At 40.1% G+C, this 20,807-nt stretch overlaps 2 long non-coding RNA genes across 2 annotated transcripts in view; one reads left to right on the top strand and one right to left on the bottom strand.

Moving 5' to 3' along the window:
- Positions 1–14,301, bottom strand: part of LOC309362191 — a 57,073-nt gene extending 42,772 nt beyond the window's left edge. The window contains exons 1-2 of the long non-coding RNA XR_014164859.1: positions 14,178–14,301; positions 11,529–11,575 (exon numbers count right to left, since the gene is read on the bottom strand). This is a non-coding gene — a long non-coding RNA (uncharacterized lncRNA). The remainder of the gene's footprint in view (positions 1–11,528; positions 11,576–14,177) is intronic.
- The window catches only part of LOC309362166, a 390,859-nt gene that overhangs the window by 47,848 nt on the left and 322,204 nt on the right, over positions 1–20,807 (top strand). The window lies entirely within an intron of this gene.

The raw sequence follows: 20,807 nt of genomic DNA, 5'->3' as shown, positions 1-20,807 counted from the left end.
AAGCAGAACTAAATGTACTCAGTGGAAGGCAGCTTGAAACTGTGGAAGATGTTGTCTTGTCAGGCTTGAACTAGAAATTTTGGGGTTGATAGCCACATTTCCTTACCATTTTACTAAATGTACTTCTCATAAGGTGTGAATTAGGTAGACTCAGTTTTTAAAAAAGAATCAAACAAAAAAGACAAATGAACAAAATAGCTTAGATTGCAATCCTGGGGCAACAGTGGGCAGTTACCGTATTTTTCACTCTATAAGACGCACCAGACCACCAGACGCACCTAGTTTTTGGAGGAGGAAAACAGGAAAAAAATATTCTGAATCTCAGAAGCCAGAACAGCAAGAGGCATCGCTGCGCAGTGAAAGCAGCAATCCCTCTTGCTGGTCTGGCTTCTGGGATAGCTGCACAGCCTGCATTCGCTCCATAAGATGCACACACATTTCCCCTTACTTTTTAGAAGGGAAAAAGGGAGTCTTATAGAGCAAAAAATATGGTATCTTCATCTCGTGCTGGTGAACTTCCCAGAACCATCTGGCTAGTCACTGTTGGCAGCAAATTGTACTGGACTGATCCAGCAGAACTCATCATATTCTGAAGTATTTTTCAATTTCCTCCAAACTCTCAAATGTTTGTCAGGCAATGTAGGGCACTAGGTTCTGCAGGGTTCTCCCCAGATTTAATGGCAGACACAGTAAAACAAAACTGCATATGTATAGGCACTTTGTTTTAGATGTTGTTCTCTCTGTGCTGCAGTGTTCCATCAAATCAGTGCATAAAAGTTAATCTTGCGTAGGGTGGGGAAAGGAGAAAAGAAACCATGTTTTGTTCTAGCCATCAGCAACAACGTGCTGTTGCAGCTGATGTTATTATACCTACTTGCCTTTCACATTATGGGTGGCAAAAAATAATAATATTGATGTCCCATTTGAAACTGCATAAAGCTAAAATTTACACCTATTAGGGGAAAGAAATTTCTCTCACACACATGCACCTTTTCATGCAAGGAAATTATTTCCTTCTCTCTCACATCTACAGGAATCTGCTGACATTTTCCAGGTACCAAAATACATACTAGATTTCATCGTTTTAAATCCAAAATGCATGACTCTGCAGAAGCTGGATGGTAAAACATTTTTCCAGCCCAAGTGTTGAATTAAATCTGTGAAATTTTCTGGGAACCACATACTAGTAGTAGGCAGGGCCAGAGGCAAAAGTGGGTGGAACAATAAATGTAAATTTTATTGGTCTGTCTCTACACACACCTTTCTCTATCCTCCATGCAGACATAGATTATTAGAATTCAAGGACACATTTCAGACAGGCAAAAATGTATGAAGCCAGGTCAGTGAGGGGTATGGCCTGCAGAAAGGAGTGTGACCCAGAGAGAATTCTGAGTCAGATATGGAGGGGTGTATATGGGTCCTGGGATTGAGGTTCTCCACCCCGGTCTAGAATGTGTTTAGCAAGGGAGATGGGTTTCATACTGGAAAGCTTCATAGTTACTTAACTATGAAGGTGGCATATCTACATATCTATCTGTCTGCCTATCTATCTATCTATCTATCTATGAAAGAATGTTCAATATAAACATCATGTCATATGGGGATAATAGTGAGTCAAAGGGATGCAGTGGCATCCCATTTCTTGACTCAGAAATAATGTGGCCCTTCAAGTCTTCCATTCAAATGCATGAAATTTCTTAATGAGTTTTTGAGCATCAAAAGCTGATCTGATCAAGACAACGATGTGTGGAATAACCAGGCTCTTGTAACCAATATGAATATATGAAGGGGTTAGTGCCATAGAATAAGCTGTCCTGCCCGGCATAGCTAAGTCACTCCCTTTCGTTTTTGGAGGAAGGTAATCAAGCCTATTGCTCTCCTTCAGTCTACCCAAGAAGTTCACCATGTGAGGAGGTCTGAGCTGGTTGCTCCAAGCTCAGGCAGCATGGCTCTTAAAAGCCATTTTTGTGTTCCTATACCAATAATAACTTTGAAGGGCAAATTTTAAATGCCTAACTGCCAATATTTCCACACTGTACTTTGCTGCATATTTTGTGAGATTTTGCTGGGGTTCTCTCAGCAAAGAGTACTTGACCCAAATATGGATATTGACATCCAGGGAATTTTTCTTTCTATAAATTATATTTTTTTTTCCTTACTAACTAACAAGATGTGGCCTTGCTGGTTATACAGAGTGCTTTTGTGCCAGCCAATGCCTGCATCTTCACAGGAGTCTGACAATAAACCATTCAAATCTATTAAGAATGTGGAAGGGTTTGCCAAAAACATAGGAAGCTTGGATGTTTGTCTTGCTACATGCTGAAAAGGCTTTTATATTTGTGTTTTGTGAAACAACAACACAAGTAGGAATTATTATTTCGTAGGATTTTAAGTCAATTTCTATTTACATTGATACAAGCTACAAGCTGCTGCATAAATCTCTATCTATTGATTGTCGAACAAACTAACGATGTGTAAAAAATGCATTGACTTACACAAGATTACAAAGTCTGTACAGAGAGAACTCCTCTGAAGTTAAAAGACTCTAAAACAGAGAGTATCCTACTCTCTGTATGCTACAAGATGTCCCATAAATTCCTCACTTTGTGAGCAACAGGACTACAGGTTTATTCAGTAGTAGGGTCACTAACGCTTACTGGAAGGGACAGTGGGATCATAGAACCATAGTTGGAAGGCACTCCCAAAGGCCGTCTAATCTGACCCCCTTGCAATGCAGGAATCTCAACTAAGGATGGGAAAGGTGATGGAAAGTACAGAATCATTCAAATACACCAGCAGAAGCATTGTACTATCGGCTCTATCAGAGTATCTGTAAATTGTGACATCTCCACTGCCTTGCCTCCCCCACACTCCATCCTGGTGAGCACTTACCAGGAGGATAGGTAAGTGTTGTTGCCCCGCTTCACCATCCTGGTTGCATTCCCTCTGAGTCTTCTGCATTCATGCTTAGTAGAATTGTGGATGCTAACAAGGGGTGGTGGTGGGGTTGTTAACACTTCAGCCGTGCAGTCTGGACAGTTACCTTTTATCGTGTATTTTGTTTGCTTCCAAGAAAGGACAAGGATCTTGGGCAACAATAACAAAGCACTGCTGTGATAGAAGCATTTTTAAGATGAAAAATTCATTCACATTCAACAAGGCTGAAAATAAACAATCACCCACTGAGTGCAAGATTATTTGCAGCGAATCTCCCCTCCCCCACAGATTATCTGCTGTTGTGCTTGAAATCTTTCAACCTCTTATTTCTCTTCAGAACCTGCTCCTGCCAATGTATGAAGCAACTTAGCTGGAGGGCATATGATAGGAGAATAGCAAATGGAATCCTTCAAACACTAGCCTTTGGAAAGGAGGCAATGGTGAGGATAATTAGTTGTATAAAGGGCAGTTGCAAGTAAGCTAGCAAGGACCATTCTGGGAGGTAAGGAGCTGAGGATGGGTCAAATGGAGCATTAAGAGACAAACAGGCTCTCAGGAACAAAGGCTGTGAAGATGATGCTTGGTAGTAGGATCCTGTGGGACAATGCAGCTTCTGTCTGTTGGGATATGGCTATATTTGAAAATAAAAGTGTTAAAAGAGATGGGGAGAAATTTAATTCTCATTGTTTCTTAATAAAAAACAATTTAATTCATATTTCTTAAACCAATATGTGAACCAGAACACTGCTATCTTTCAAGATTTGTAGGTCTTCAAATTTAGCAATGCAGCTGTCCAGAGAAATACTGTTTACAAATATATAGGGGGAAGTGTGCAGAAAATCGTGTGTATTTCTATCAAAACATAAAAGATGCATATTAGGATAAATTGCTTGGGGGGGGGGATGAACATCAGGCAACAATGTATACAAAAAGTTTGGTAGGGCAAATATGCACTAAACCTATTGCAGATTTTTGGTGCTGCTGGTGGTTTTAATGCAAATCGCTGTGGAAATGTGATGACCTTAAAACTAGAAAAAATGAGAAACTGAAAGAAACTGAAATTGACTGATACATTCATCCCTACTCTTAATATAAGAAGGATCCTGCTGGTTCAGGCCAAGAACCTATCTAGTGCAGCATTGTTAGTAATGATAACGGAGGCTGCCCTTCGATTGCCTTTGGCTTGGTGGATCCTTGAACATGTGCAGGAGGGTGGAGTGGTGTGTTCAGCCCTAATGCTGAACTGTGGGGTTGGTGTGTGTTAGGTTCACATACCAAAGGCTCACCTTACATGGAGAGAGGAACTGATTCCAGACCTTGGCTTGGGAGTCACAGACTGTACCTGTAAACTTGCCCATAGAGCCTGAGAGATTAATAATAAATAATAATAATAATAATAATAATAATAATTCTACCCCACCATCTGGCTGGGTTGCCCCAGCCACTCTGGGCTGCTTCCAACACATATAAGAACATAATAAAGCATCAAATATTAATAGTAACAATCTGATCCAATATAGAAGTCACAATAACCTTAAAATAAACAACTTGTATCAAACAAAGCAACATTCAACATTCCATCAGAATCTAATAGTAAACAGTAAAATTAAACATCAGGAAATAGTAATCAAACAGTTTGCACTTATCAACCACAATAAAGAATTCCCAATCTATAATCAATAAAAAAAACAGCAAATCACAAAGCATAAAATACCACAAAACATACAAAACCATGTAAAAGGATCAAATTGAGAAACAAGGACACACAACTTATAAAACTATTTTTACAAGTTAAAAAAGTTGCTACCAGATTTTTACAGAACCTCACCAGTGCATATATTCTGAATTTGGGTAATCAGGTTGAAGAAGTTAAGTTTAACAAATATAACTTTTGTACCACTTCCTGAAGCCAGTTCCCTGTAGAGCATGCCCTTGGAGATCCTGCCATATTCCATTCTGTGGACATGACAGGTTCAAATGAAAATGTGCATAGAACTGAATCTATCTCCATCCTTAGAATCAACACATTGAGAGCTGTGAGTGCATTTGTGAATCTGATAACAGTAATTTTGCCACTCCCATCTCAGCTGAATTTTATGTTTGGTAGTGATCTGCTTTGTATAGCATTATCTTTCTTCTGCATTAGCAGAAATTATCTCAACTAAGTGCAGAGTCAGTGCCATTATTCGCAGTTGTCCTACTTCGACATCAGTATCATTCTTTTCTAGACCTATATATTGCCTTGTAATGGAAACATCACAAGAAACTACTGAAAATAAGGGCTGTTTCAGACACTGAAACTGATTGATGAACCCTTGCCTAATCATAAATAACCTGACTGTAATGGCTGATTTATGGATTTTACAGAACAAACCTTACTGCTCATTTAAGGAATTAAAGGAGAAGAGAGGAAAGTGCACTAGCAGTTGAACAAAAGAGCATTTAGAATGATCAAAAGTCACCCAGTTTGCTTCATGCCTGTGGCAATTTATACACTGCTATTTTGTTCCTTAAAGCAGATGTGGTTAATATGGTGCCCTCCAGAACTTTAATTCCCATCAGCCGCAGCCAAGGGAGCCAGTACTCAAAGATACTGAGTCCTGGAGTCAAACAATACCTGGACAGCACTATGTTGGCTCCCACTGCCTTAGCTGGCATCCATCTGTCTCAGGAAACAATGGAAGAGTGCACCTTCAGGAGTGAAGTCAAACCATTAGAGAGTTATAGCACCTGCTGTGGCTGTAGAGAGTGATATGGGAGAAACATGTTTTGTTGCAGGTGTGGTAGATGAAGGTGTCTGGTTGTGCTGATGCAATTCTTCTTTCTGTGCTCCCAGCTGGTCACTGCTGTGGATACATGACCTGACTGATTGTCTCCAGGCACTATGATCGTCTCCAAGGGATCCCCACATGTTACTAGTGTTCATGTCAGGCTTGCAGGCATATTTGTAGTATAGAGTTGGTTTCCTACCAGGCCTAGTGTGTGAAGCCAGCTCCCTGTAGAGCATGTCCTTGGAGACCCTGCCATCTTCCATTCTGTGGACATGGCCAAGCCAGCATAGAAATCCCTAAAACAGGGTGCACTGTAATGTGAAAATGTGGACTTGGGCAAGCACATCTTTGTTTGAGACTCTGGCAGGCCATGCAATGCCCAAAGTCTTCCTAACACAAGGCATGGACACAGTGCTCCTGGCAGGTGTAAGTTGCCCACATCTCACTTCCATAAAGCAGCATACTCAATACACAAGCCTTGTAGGCCTTCATCTTAGTATTGGTCATTAGCATCACATTCTCTCATACTCTTCTGGAGAAGTGAGCCATTGCTGTAGCTGTCTTTCTAATATGTTTGTCCAACTCAGTGTCCATTGAGAGGTTGCTGGTTATAGTGGAGCCCAGGTAGACAAAACCATCTACCACCTCAAGCATGTGGTCACCAGTGCTGATGTGTGGATTGCTGGCAAAGTCCTGACAATACTCCATGCAGGCTTGGGCAAAATGGTTGCTGAGACTCTATAGAGCTCCCTCAGTATGTGCTGTCAAGGCTTTGTCTACTGAAAACAACATGTTTCAGATAAGCGCAAGCCATATTTTTGCCTTGGCATGGAGGTGTGCCAAGTTGAACAAGCCCCCGTCTCTCCTGAAATGGATATGCACACTGTCGTAAGGCTGAAGGCATATGAGAGCAACAGGGAGAAGAAGAGTATGCCAAAGAGAGTTGGCTTTAGGACAAAGCCCTGTTTCACACTCTTCTTTATATTGGAAGATGTCCAAGGTTGAGCTATCATACTGGATGGTACCACACATGTTCTCATGGAAGGATGCAATCATATGGTGGAGCTTAGGTAAGCTATCTTATAGAGCAGTATGAAGAGTCCCTTTGAGCTGATGAGGTTGAGCTTATAACTCATAAGCGCTGCCTCCCACAGTGGATTTGTGTAAAATCTATTCCTGAGACTCCCACCCACCCACCCACCCAAGATGTCCTGCAAGGCACAAGGTACACCTTGTTCCTCAGGGGTTATTCCTGAAACCTATTGCATGAATGACTACAGCTGCAGAGCAGTGGATGTTTAGGATCAGAGTTTTCCTTCTCCATTATGCATATGTTTGTTTGTTGTGAAAAAAGTAATCTTACGACACAGAACTAAACCTCTATTTTATTTTAATTAACACGATTTATCTACTGCCTAGTTATCAAAACCTCTAAACAAAATATTGTTATGAGTCATGGGGTACCAGTCTCCCCTAAATTCCTGGATGCAGTAAATGTTAGAATTTAATCAGTGATTGCAGTAATTATGCCAATGAAGGCTGAATGAATGAATATTGCAGTATTAAAGTGGGTGTTGGACACTTAAAACCCCTGGATTCATCTTATGTTAAAATATGTCAGGCCAGCTTCCTCAAGAGATCACTGAGATATGGGTTGTTATAAGGGAACAAAGGGAAGGTAATAGGTTATTAAGAAAGTGAAGACTCTGTGCCAATTGGCAGAGAGGTGGGGCCCTTCCTTGAGCATAGAAATAGTTAGCAGAGGCAAAGCAGAGTTTAGGGCTGCAGTTGGGGATGATGTGAGCTGGAGGGAAATGGTTGCAGGCTGTAAGTCAGCAAGCTGCAGAAAATCAGAGCCATGGTTGATGTCTGTTTTGGAATCCATGTGTAAATAAACCATATATCGTAAAGACACTACAGTCTCTGGTGTGCCTCATTTTCCAAAAGGAAACATGAATCCTGGGTAAGCCACCTGAAACCCCTGGAATCTCAGACCACTTGGAGATTGAGGTAGTGCATAACAATGTAAATTTAAAACCCTGATAAAATCATATGTTAAAAGCAAGCCGACAACCAACATTTAAAGGAAATCACTACTTTGTAGAATATATATTAGGAAATAAAATTACATATTAAAATGCATGCCAAGTTTCCTAGCTGGGTAGACTTTCCTATGTAAAGAGAAAAATGGATTTTGCAAACACCAAGAACAATCTCTACTCAAAGGAATGTCCCAGCATGCTCAAATAACCCTACTCCCAGGTAAATGTTTACAAGATGCCTGCCTATGTCTGGAAAGAGGTTCAACAAAGTAAATGTATAATACTAAAGGGAATTGCTGTGAATGGATTGTAGAAAAACTAGTCTGCCAAAATGCACTGCTTTTATGTGAAAAGGTGGATTGGATACATTGTCTTTTTTAATTCTAGTCTTTCAACCTTTAAAATTTTTTGGAATACAACAAGAGAAGGAGATGGCTTTCTGCATTATGTAGACCCTCACCTATATACAAAGTAGTGGCACTTTAAAAAAAACAAAAATGGAATGTGTTTTAATTTGTCAGTTATTTTATTGTCTCTCTCTCATAATTTATTCTAAAATAGAACTAAGACACAAGGGAACAGCAGAGTGTGGGAGCTTTTCCTCCTCTTCTATTAAACACTCATTCTTTTCAATTTCTTTTTTTTCCTTCAGAATAATAGATTTTAATAAGTCAGAAATTCATTATTAATTTTCCACTTCCCTTATACGCAACTGGCATATTTATTAGAAGTTTCACCACTGGAAAGGCAGCTTATTGCTTGCTTAAATACATTCTGTAGATACCTTTTGTTGAAAACACAAAATCCTACACTTTGGGATGTAATTACCTTATTGAGCAAATATTTACTGGAAGGACAAAAAAAGGTGAAAATAATTACCATTTTGAACACATACCACAAGGCCCGAAACTGTGCACAGAATTTCCATATTGAAGTGACAATTCAAACGTTCTCTGCCTTTATTCCCTCTGCCATCTTTGCGCAAAATGGTGATTGGACCTTGTTAATCCTCTTCAGAACAATTAATCAATGAACTGCATGGTAGCCATGTAGCAGAGGGAGTTAGTCAGCCCTTCAGATGCTGCTGAACTGCAACTCCCATCAATCCAAGCCAGGATGGCGAATGACAAAAGATTTTGGGAGATACAGTCTACCTATATCTGGAGGATATTGTTGGCTCCCCAGCCATATAGTAATGAGTCTACTCTGCAAAGTTGAGATTTTCACTTTTAAGTACTTGTTTATGTTTTCTTCTTTTCATTTGGAAAGTCCACCATAAGGTAACTTCCTGCCGCATCTACACCACAGACTGGAGGAAAAACAGACTTCCTCATCCTCCAACTAAGCTGATACGTGGCTTGAGAGGGGAATTGATGCAATGGAATCTCCTACCCAACAAAAAATAATTATACCCTGGATGTTGGAGTTGTCATTGTTTTTTCCATATCAAGCCTGCCCATAATTCTGAAGTTATAAAATCATCTGCCAGGGCTCGAAGTTACAGCGTGGGGGGGAAAGTATTTGATCCCCTGCTAAATTTGCCCGCTTGCCCTCTTACGAAGAAATGACCAGTCCATAATTTTAATGGTAGGTTTATTGTAGCTGTGAGAAGCAGAATAACAACAGGAAAAACCCCCAGAAACCCAGAAGACAAAAGTCAGAGATTGATGTGCACTATAATGAGTGAAATAAGTATTTGATCCCTTTGCCAAAGGTGACTTAGTACTTGGTGGCAAAACCCTTGTTGGCAATTACAGAGGTCTGACGTTTCTTGTAGGTGGCCACCAGGTTTGCACACATCTCAGGAGGTTTGTCCCACTCCTCTTTGCAGATCCTTTCCAACTCAGTAAGATTCCGTGGCTGATGTGTAGCTACTCGAAAGTGGATGCAGAAAAGTTTTTCTCCCTCTCTTATGATGCTAGAACTAGTAAACACCCAATGATACTGAATGTTGGAAGACAGATAAAATAAAGCACTTCTACATGCAGCACATAGCTAAACTATGGAACTTGCTCCCACATGAAGCTGTGATGGCCACCAACTTGGGTGGCTTTAAAAGAGGATTAGACAAGTTCATGGAGAATAAGATTATCAAGCACTGCTAGCCATGATAGCTCTGACTCTACAGTCAGAGGCAGTAATGCCTCTGAACACCAGTTGCTAGAAAACACTGAACAGAGGAGGACACTTATGCTTGAGACCTGGTTGCAGACATCTGGTTGGCTACTGTGATAACAGGATGTTGGAGTAGATAGTCCAGTGGCCTGATTCAGCAGACTCTTACATTCCAGGTGCAATTTGCCAGTGATGGTTTGGGCCAGAGCCAGAAATGGGTAAAGCAATGGATGTGAGTCTTCTCTTTGTACAGTAGGTTACATTGCAGCCATGCAAAAGCCAGATGCATTTGGCTGGTGATTTCCCACTCTTCAACTATAGCAGTCCCCAATGGATGGCTACCCAGCCTCTGTTTAATTGATTCCAATGAAGAAAAGTCCACCACCTACCAACCCCCCAATCTGTTCCACTATCAACTAGTTCTTATCATTGTCTCCTGATGCTTAGCCAAAACCTGCTTCCCCGCAGTTTTCAGCAATTGGTTCTATCTAGTTCTGCCTCCAGGAACAACAGAGAACAAGTCTGATCCATCTTATGCATGGGAATCCTTCAAATATTTGGAGACCACTATCATGTCCCTGCTTAATTTTCTCTTTTCAAAGATAAACATAACCAACTCTTTTGGCCATTCTGCATAGGATTATGGTTTCTAGACCTTTCACCACTCTGGTTGCTGTCCTCCAGATACATTCTACTTGATCTTCAGTTTGCAAACTAGGCCTTCAGTTCCTCCAAATTAGTGAGCCACACTTAGATAAAATATATGGTAAAGTGGGGGGATTACAGTTTAAAAACAAAAATAGGCAATCTGAGCCAAACTATACTTCATTTAGATGACTGATTAGGCTAAAATATCTTGTTTTTAAGTTTAATTAACATCTATGTTGAATGCTACAACATCACTTGAGAAACCCGAGGTTGGTAGAACTGGCAGAGACTCAATGGAACACTGCCATTAACAATTAATGGATAACAAAGAATCAACCTGCTGAGGCGCCTGAGATAAATTTAGTTTTCTTACAGCATTATTATTCCACTTGAGTGAAATAATAGATCATAATTTCAGAGGGAAATGACATATTGCTTATGAAATGTTTGTAATCAATTGGAACCAATCTTGGAATTTATTTATTTATTTTTTTGTTTGGTATTTGGTCAGCTGTGCACTAGGTGCTAAAAATAAACCAAATGATTAAAAATAATATTACATTTGAGCAATAGGAAAGCATGTGGGAAGCTGTTACCATTGGTCTACCTATATCAGTATTTTTCTTCCCCCAGCACATCTCCAGGATCTTCAGAAAGGGATTATTCTCAGATTTACCTATAGATACCAGGCGCTGAACATGGGAACTTCTGCTTATGCTACCACTAAGCCCTACCACTGAGCTACACACCTTCCTTTTAATATTTGATCAAGCTCTCAAAGGCAGATATTGCTGGCAGATATTGCCCACTACAGACACAGACCAATTCTCATGCAGCAAAGCCACCACTTACTTTTAAAAATAATTGCTGACATCAATACATTTTCTCTGGATGTTGCTTGGTCCAAATTTTACCCGTCAAGGAATGTGAACAAAAGCTAGAGATCAGATCAGAATGAGGCCAGTAAAGTTGTGGCCTTACTCTGATCTGGCTTCAGCTAGCTAGACAGTCTCACCTGATATAAGGCAGCTTCCTCTGCTCCTGTTAGTCCCCACATGTCATCTGTCAATTGATAAAGAAGGTGTAGAGTGTATGGATGGCATTCAAGGCTCTCAGAGATTTATGGCGGCAAATCCATGTTTTCATAACCCACCACAATTTGTTCAGACAGTTTGGTGCCCAAGACTGGTTGCTGGATTGCCTTGTTTGAGACAATGGGTGCCTTACAGTAGTCAGTTAATTCCTTTTTTTGCAATGTGGGAATTGTAAGAATTTAGACAGCTTGCAGATTTGCAATTTCCTATTTGCCGTTTGACTCTCTGAAATGAACAAAATGAATGTTTGCATTCCTGTGCTCTCTTGCCGCTTTTCTCTTATGTGCACCTCACTTAGACAATGAAAACTCAACAAAAGGAAAAATATAAAATCATTGTTCTGCTTTGGCTTCACATTCCCCAGGGTAGTCTCCTACCCACAAGTGCTGCTCTATTCTTTTCATACCAATTATCATTTTAACCATCAAATCAACTGACGAGCAAAGTTCTGAAAGTACAGGATTTGGTTGCATTTACAGGGGCCAGCTGCCAAAGGGGAAGGGGGGGAAGAGGCAATTAATGTCAAATTGATTACTTTTTTGCCTGTACAAGAAAATATTTGTGTAATTAGAGCACTCTATTTTTTTATTTTAAAAAAAGAGATAGAAACTGGAGTCTCTGGCTCCAGCTGGTGAAATTTGTAGCTGCAAGTAGGAACATTTTGCAATGCTTATACTAAGGGGTTGCAATTGCTCTGTGTGAATGCTGCACAACAATGTGAATTGGGAGTTGTCCCCCACTTTCAAGTTGAAAGGCAATGTAAATAATCTCCACCCCCTCCAAGTCAGATCATGGGTCCAACAAAGAATTGTTTAGCTGTGTTTTCCTACGTACTTTTTATGTTTCTCTAGGTCGATGAGCTTTGCAGGAAGTGAGCTGCCCACAAAATTTCCCAAGGAGCACTGATCAGTTCTGGGGTTGTTGTTTTTGGTAAAGCACAGCTATGATTGGGGATGGGGGAGAATTCCAACTCAGTTTTCATTTAAAGGCAAACTTTTCCAATTCACAGTTTCCATAACAACATGCAAACCAAAACAAAGCTATCCTTTGAAATCTGCATTTACCCAAATTTTGCATTGAAAAATCTCTTGCCAAGTAATAAGCACAAAAATCTATATATTAGGGAACTTTGATATGCAAAAAAATTGTGCATATCGAAGGGAAATTGTAAATAAAAAAGTGGTTAGTAGCAGAAATACACACTAAAATGCTGATAAATTTTCATGCATTTTTAAAAAAAGAATTGCAAACTGGTGTAGAAATGGGAAGAAGTGAATTTAACACTGGGGAAAAATGAGAAATGGAAAGAAATTGAAATTGAAAAGTTAACTGATCCCTACATTGTTATATAGTGCCAGGGCTCCAAATATCTGAAAGAGACCTCCTCCCAAACATATATGTCTGAGTGTTAAGATTGGCAGGGGTGGTCCTATTAGAAGTGTTGGTGCCCTCTGAGGTCTGTAGGATGCTGGCACATGAAAGGACCTTCTCTATGGTGGCCCCCAGGCTTTGAAACTCCCTCCCTTCCAAAGTGTACTTGGCACTATTGTTGTACATTAACACAAGCAGGTTAAGAAAACACATCTCTTTGCTCATGCCTTTGAAGGTAGATGAGAAATATAAGTTCCTGGTGTCAGCCTCCCTTCTGCAATGTAGTAGTGTGGCTGATGTTTTTAATTGTGTATTTAATTGTAACTTAAATTAAATCTATGGAACGCATTCTGGGTCTCAGAGGTGAAGGATGGACTATTATTCGAAGAACAAAAGAAATAATAAAAATCCCTATACCTTCTGAATGGCAGGACAGTAGGATAAGAAGGATTCCTCCTCCTCCTCCTCTTTAAAAAAGTATAGCAAAGCTATAACTAATTTCATGATAAGCCTCACTATTCTTGCGTGCTGAAAGACTAGAACATTAAGCTTGATTTAATGCTGGGAATTGGTTTTCTAAATACAGTTGTGGTCATTAAATTTCACAAAGGCCTCTTTCAAAAACACGCTGCAGTATTGATTGCCAAACTCCCCAATTTAAAATCTTACTATGTGCACAAGAATCTGAGTGCAGTTAGCCTTCTGCAGTCAAATAATATAATACCCACAAATCAGAAGCACTATTTAAGAGCTGGTTAGATTACAAAATGCAGCTGTTCTCGGCAAATTCCATCATTTGAATAATAAAATCACTGTGCAATTAAAAGCGTTGGGCATTTCTGCTTTCCTACTGATAAACATTTAACAAAAGCTTTCCTAACAATTACCACCTTTCTCTGCTTATATATGCAATCACAGCAATGCTATAATGTGGGAGTCAGTCTGAAGGTAGGAAAAGACAGATGGATGCACTTAACACTACGCTAGGAGTTTACTACCAGAATATTTGTGGGTTCTTCTGAAAGTCAATAATTCTAAATGATGCAACACAAGTTACTGGGACATAGCTTTTCCTGGAGCTACCATTCTCCCTTGCATGGGTATAAACACCACTGATGGTCAAATCCAAGTATCAAGGAGCAGGTATGGACCAAAAGGTCAACAGATCCACAAAAGCAAAGACAGTTAAGAAAAACTACCTGGCTTCTGGGGTAGCTCGGTGCTAGAGCACCTTCTTTTCATACAGAAGGTCCCAGGTTTGATCCCTGATGTCTCTAGATAGGGCTGAGAGGGATCTCTCATACCTTGGAGAACCACTGATTGGCAGTGGCAACAGCTCTAACTGGATGACTTTCTATCCTTCTATGTGCTCATGAGTGAACATCATATGATAATCACCTGCCTCCTTGCAATGTGGGAGAATGTTGTAAAACCAGCTGGAGTTTTGTCAGAAGGCTTTTTCTATGTCACAATGGACAGAAAGCTCCTTTCTGGGACAAACTGTTCATTTAGCAGAGTAGCTTGCTCACCAGACTTCTTTTTCTTGCTGCTTTTGAGGGAGGAATAAAGAAGCATACAGATACAGCCGCCTCTTGTCTCACAGTTGCACAGTGCTTCATCCCCCAAGAGAAAGTGGTGGTGGCAATGAAAATTGCACCCAGCCAAGTAACTGCAATCTTCTTCTTGTTGTTGTTTAGTCGTTTAGTTGTGTCTGACTCTTCATGACCCCATGGACCAGAGCACGCCAGGCACCCCTGTCTTCCACTGCCTCCTGCAGTTTGGTCAAGCTCATGTTAGTAGCTTCGAGAACACCGTCCAACCATCTTGTCCACTGCTGCCCCCTTCTCCTTGTGCCCTCAATCTTTCCCAACATCAGGGTCTTTTCCAAGGAGTCTTCTCTTCTCATGAGGTGGCCAAAGTATTGTAGCCTCAGCTTCATGATCTGTCCTTCCAGTGAGCACTCAGGGCTGATTTCCTTAAAAATGGATAGGTTTGATCTTCTTGCAGTCCATGGGACTCTCAAGAATCTCATCCAGCACCATAATTCAAAGCCATCCATTCTTTGGTGATCAGCCTTCTTTATGGTCCAGCTCTCGCTTCCATACATCACTACTAAAACAACTGCAGTCTGGGTGCTTTCTATTTGCTGCTTTGCCAGTGTATTCATGCAATGTTTTGAGTCTCTCTTTGAATTAATTAGATTTTATAGAGAATACGCTGCATAGAGATTAGTCTACATGTCATTTCATTATTTTTATTATGCATTTTGTGTTTTTTATATTGTTATTTTATTATTATTATTATTATCATCACCACCACCATCATCATCATTATTATTGTTATTTATACCCCACCTATCTGGCTGGGTTTCCCCAGCCACTCTGGACGGCTTCCAGCAGAATATTAAAATACAATGATTTATCAAATGCTAAAAGCTTCCCTAAACAGGGCTGCCTTCAGATGTCTTCTAAAAGTCTGATAGTTGCTTATTTCTTTGAAATATGATGGGAGGGAATTCCACAGGGCGAGTGCCACTACCGAGAAGGCCCTCTGCCTGGTTCCCTGTAATTTCACTTCTCACAGTGAGGGAACCACCAGAAGGTCCTTGGCGCTGGACTTCAGTGTCCGGGCAAAAAGATTTTATGTGGTGAGCTGTCCTGAAATCTACAGGTATATGGCAGTATACAAATTTAACACATAAAAATACATTATTTATGGTCCAACTGAAGATCCCAATACATAACTAATGGTTGCCATTTCAGAACGAAACTGTTCCTTTTCTAAATCTGAGCTGCCAGTTTGTCAATATGTACCAGTTCCAGTATCTTTAATTCATGGTTCCAACTAGGACCCACAAAGAAATTCTAGCCTATAGTTAGTCATTGTGGTACCCTCCAGATGCTGCAGACCTAAAATCCCTATCATTCATTACCAATTGCACATGCTGGCCAGGGCTGATGGGATTTGGAGTCCCATCAACATCTGGCAAACACTATTCTAGCCCTAGCCTCTTTCTTATATATGTTTGTATCTGCTCACCTTTTGGGAGAAAATTTCAAGAAAATCAGTGGGGAGGCGAAGGAGGGCCCTGTATGTACAGTTCTCCATCTGCACACTGCTACAACCAACAACTTTGGAATATGAGACAAATGACAACATGATTCCATCTCCCTCCAAATGCCCTCCATACAACCAAGAGATACACTTTCTGAAATATTTCTGTAACTTCAAGGTGAAGCACCAAGAAGGGAGCTCTCAAACTTTATCAGCTCTAACCCATTTATTCTTGTATGTTTCTCGATCCCTCTCCAATAGCACTTCATGCCTCAGGGTTGATGTTTTCATTTCCAGCACTTACCGCACTCTTCATTTTCATTTTCCTGGCAACTTCTTAATATCTCAGAGGGAGAAAAAAGAAGTTTATTCCCCAGTTCTTTGAGACAAACACTATCTACAACATCTGGGTGGAATTTGATAGGACGTTCTTCAATAAAGATATTCATCTTGATTTTGTTTTGTGCAATGACACTTATCACCCAATTACCCCAAAAGGCCTCTATTACACACTTGAGGAATCTTGTACAGCAGTTCCATTCTCCTCTCACAAGTGTCTCTCTGAATTCAGGACTTTGATTCCAGCAAGGCACCAAAAAATGGTAGGAATATTTGATCTCTACAATATGTCTGCTTGCCAATGGAAACCTTAGATTTTTAAATATGCAAATAGGAGGGAGAGGAGTGCTTTACCAGCTGCTTCTGTATCTAAATTATACATCTCTATACGCATTTTCCCTAAAATACACATCTGTATAAGCATAGGATAGGTTGTTGAAAATGCATCACATAATTCAGAGATGTGCACAATTTGAAGAATAATCATGTTCTGATTTTTGCATTAGTCCAGGAAGTGCAAATTGCATCAGTTTTCTTTGAAATGCAATCCAATTCTCTAGTTGCAACCTTGGCATTGAAAGAGATTCTACTACCGTTCATATGGTGATGGTGTATTCTTAGAAGAGGGTAATAGGTTTCCAAATACAGCTTATTATCTTTCCTCCCTCAGCTTTGTGACCCTACTTCTGCCATTTGCCCATGGAGCAAGGAGGAATAAAAGACATAGGGCAGTAAGACATGATGCACTCATTGCTGGATGGAGAACTCAAATTTTCATCTCAGTTTCTGCCAAAGGCATCAATGCATAAATCCAACTGGTAGATAAGGCAAATTACAGGTTACAGGGTGCAGCAGATACATAAGAGGTATAGATACACTACTAAGTGTAAGTGAATACATTGATCCAACAAACAATATGCCTCTTGCACATTCTAGGACTGGGCATGCAAATGGGCACTCCTATTAGTGGGATGGGACTGCACTGGCATCTCCATGTTCTTGGAGATAAAGAGAGTGTTACCACTTGCTCAACATTTGCTTTACTCTTAGTCACCTCCACTGAAGGAGGAGACTCCTCACTGACAACACAAGGTATCTGACAAGGGGTATCTGATGTCAAAGACTCTTCTAGCAACCCATTTGTACCTCCTAGGATCCCGCTCTCCGTCCCCGAAGCCGCAGATTCAAACAATTATTGGGGCCCAATCTCACCTCCCTCATCCTGCTATGACTCTCCCAGGATCATCCAGCTCCAAATACCTGACTTTCTCCCATTCCTCCTCGGGATCCAACTATTCCCTCTATGACACGTCTACAGGACTCATGGCATCTAATAGGAAAAAGGCTCCGGAGTATGCATAGTAGCCTGGAATCATGTTAACATTCATTTAGCACAACTGGCAAGTAACCCATTATTAGAATCAAGTTGTGATATATATGCTGTTGTGTTGGAGTTTAAAAGATGTAACCAAATTTTCTAGAGTGTACAATAGTTTTGCAGGCACCCATTGTAAGAGGGTTAGAACTTCACTGGAACCAGAGCAGAACCTCTTGTCTCTTGCCTGGGTTTCCTCACTGGGAAAGACACAAGTAGCTGGATTGCAGTCTTAATCCCTGGAAGTAAAATATTGACCATTGGGTTTTGGGATTGCTTATTGCCACCTTCTAAGGTCCCAAAGTTAAGTTTACAGGAGCAAGCTGAAGTTACCTTGAAGTTTTGAGCAGGAGCACTTCCACATCCATAGCAAGCTTTCAGGAATCACTGACCACTACCTCATGTGATGAAGTGTCTAACTACAGCAAAGAATATTCCAGGTTCTGGCCAACTTTTGCCATCCTTGCTGTGGACCCTTAACAGAAGATCTAGGTGTTTGCAGATATGTGTCAGTGTCTGTGGGGTTGCCTATGACATTAACATAGTGGCAATGATCAGCTTTGGTTTCTCCCTGCTCATAGCCTGCTGTCAACCTTTGATTGTGTTATGCACTTTGGTCTCTTAGAAAGGAAAGATGAAACAAACAGCTCATTCACACTGAGCTTTTGCCCACACTTTCTAAACATAGGTCCTCACTGTATCCAAGCATTGTTGTTGTTGTTGTTGTTGTTGTTGTTGTTTGGGATGGGGTGGGGGTGGGGGTTGTCCTGGCACTTTCCCCACTACAGTCGTGCCTTGCTTTTCAAGCAGCTTAGTTCTCGAACGTTTTGGCTCCCGAATGCTGCAAACCTGGAAGTGACTGTTCCGGTTTGTGAACTATTTTTGGAACCCGAACATCTGACGGGGCTTCCACAGCTTCCGATTGGCTGCAGGAGCTTCCTGCAGCCAATCAGAAGCCGCGCTTTGGCTTTCCGAATGTTTCCAGAAGTTGAATGGACTTCCAGGGTACGTCTATACTTACTACTGAATTGAAACAAATGTCAAATCAGGCTAGGATCAGGATAACATAGGGTATAAAAATCAAACAGGTATAAAAATCAAATGTGATTTCTACAGTTTAACCTGTTGCAGCCCTAAGTATCTGTGAATATAATTTACACATATTTCAAAACTTAGCTTTTTCTTAATGCAGAACATGGATTGCCTGGATGTAGGGATTTCTATTTCCTTTTTCTTTTTCTTTTTTTAAATTAAAAAGTGAAGAGACACAGCCCTGAATTTATTTCCAAGTAAATGCATTTAAGACTGGCACGGCTTATAGGCATAAGTGCACATGCTCTAGAAGGTATTCCTCTTGGGAAATGGCAGTGACTAGGTAAACTTTTCACTCCAGCTGCTAAATGCCTTTTGAACAGCATCCATCTCTGATTAAAGGCTCTAATACAGCCTTGTGAAAGGCTCTATTTCCTTTTGAGACTGAAAAACCCAGATACTCTACCAACGACATTAATGATCAACTGCACTCTGCACTTAAATGTGTATTGTAGCGCTTGCACATTAGTGTCAACCACTTTTCTTCCCTTATTTGCAAGGTTATTAGGAAATGTGTTCTGATTCATCTTTTCCTAAGTCACTTTTAGTGTTGGCCTACAGAGGTAGAGAAGCACTTAGTTTAAAGTGAAAGGAGGATGAATTATGTAATAAAAAGGTGAGGCTATTAAAACAGATGTTTTTCAAACACTAGATTTTGTTGTATGTGTGAGTGCAATATGAGCAGGCGAGAATGAACAGACCATTATTTCTATTCAACAACTCAGCAGTCTTAGGCTCCCCAAGAAATATATATTTGACAAGTCATGAAGGTTTGCTGTGTATTTCAAGGAACACACGCATCACCCTGTGCTAGGCTGATGTGGGTAATTTGCTACAGACCAGTAATTCTCTAAACAGGTGCAACCTGTAAATGCGCTCAGGAGTATGGAGGAAGCTATATTTTCATATAGCTAATTATGTTTATTTGGTTGTTTGCAGATAGTATGTGTTGTTATATTTGAATAAACATAGCCCCTTCCACCACAGCTAGGGTTTCTTGAGTCCTCTTTGAAGATGCACTGGTAATCTAGTCATATATCAATCCAGAGAGACTTGTGCTCTAAGACAAGGTTGGGGAAGTTGTGATCCTTCAGATGATGCTGGACTACAACTCCCCATCACCAATTTTATTTTTTATTTTTTAATATTTATTAAAAGTTTATTTAAACAATAAGAAAAACATGCAAAATAACATATAATTTTTCAATATCCACATTTCATTCACCTCATTGGACTTCCTCACAACTCTCGTTCCTGCATTCCAAAATCTTAAACTTTACCCAGCAATTTATTACCTTGTTTCAATTCTTATAATATAGTTTTCCAATATTATATCCCTAATTTTAGATAATTTAGATCCCAACTTTAATAACTTAATTTTAACATAATATTTATCCAAAATTTATCTTTTCTTTTGATTAGATTTATCTTCATATTCCTTTTGACTAACTTATTGGTGCCGTATTGTTGCTAATCTTACATCTTTCTTAACATTCATACAGTTTACAGTGTTTTTGTAAATAGTCCTTAAATTTCTTCCAGTCCTCCTCCACGACTTCTTCTCCCAGGTCTCGGATTCTGCCAGTCATTTCCGCCAATTCCATATAGTCCATCAGTTGCATCTGCCATTCTTCCAGTGTGGGCAAATCTTGGGTTTTCCAGTGTTTAGCGATGAGTATCCTTCCTGCTGTTGTTGCATACATAAAAAAAGTTCGGTCTTTCTTTAACACCCTCTGGCCGACAATGCCTAAAAGAAAGGCCTCTGGTATCTTAGGAAAGGTATACTTAAATACCTTTTTCAGCTCATTATATATCATTTCCCAGAAAGCCTTAACTCTAGGGCAGGTCCACCAGAGGTGAAAGAACGTTCCTTCAGCTTCTTTACATTTCCAACATTTATTGTCAGTCAAATGGTATATTTTTGCAAGCTTGACTGGAGTCATGTACCACCTATATATCATTTTCATAA

This window comes from Podarcis melisellensis, assembly GCF_964234715.1.
Source record: "Podarcis melisellensis genome assembly, chromosome: Z".
Lineage (NCBI taxonomy): Eukaryota > Metazoa > Chordata > Lepidosauria > Squamata > Lacertidae > Podarcis > Podarcis melisellensis.
The sequence above is the reverse complement of the archived record's forward strand: the minus strand, read 5'-3'. Positions and strand labels throughout refer to the sequence as shown.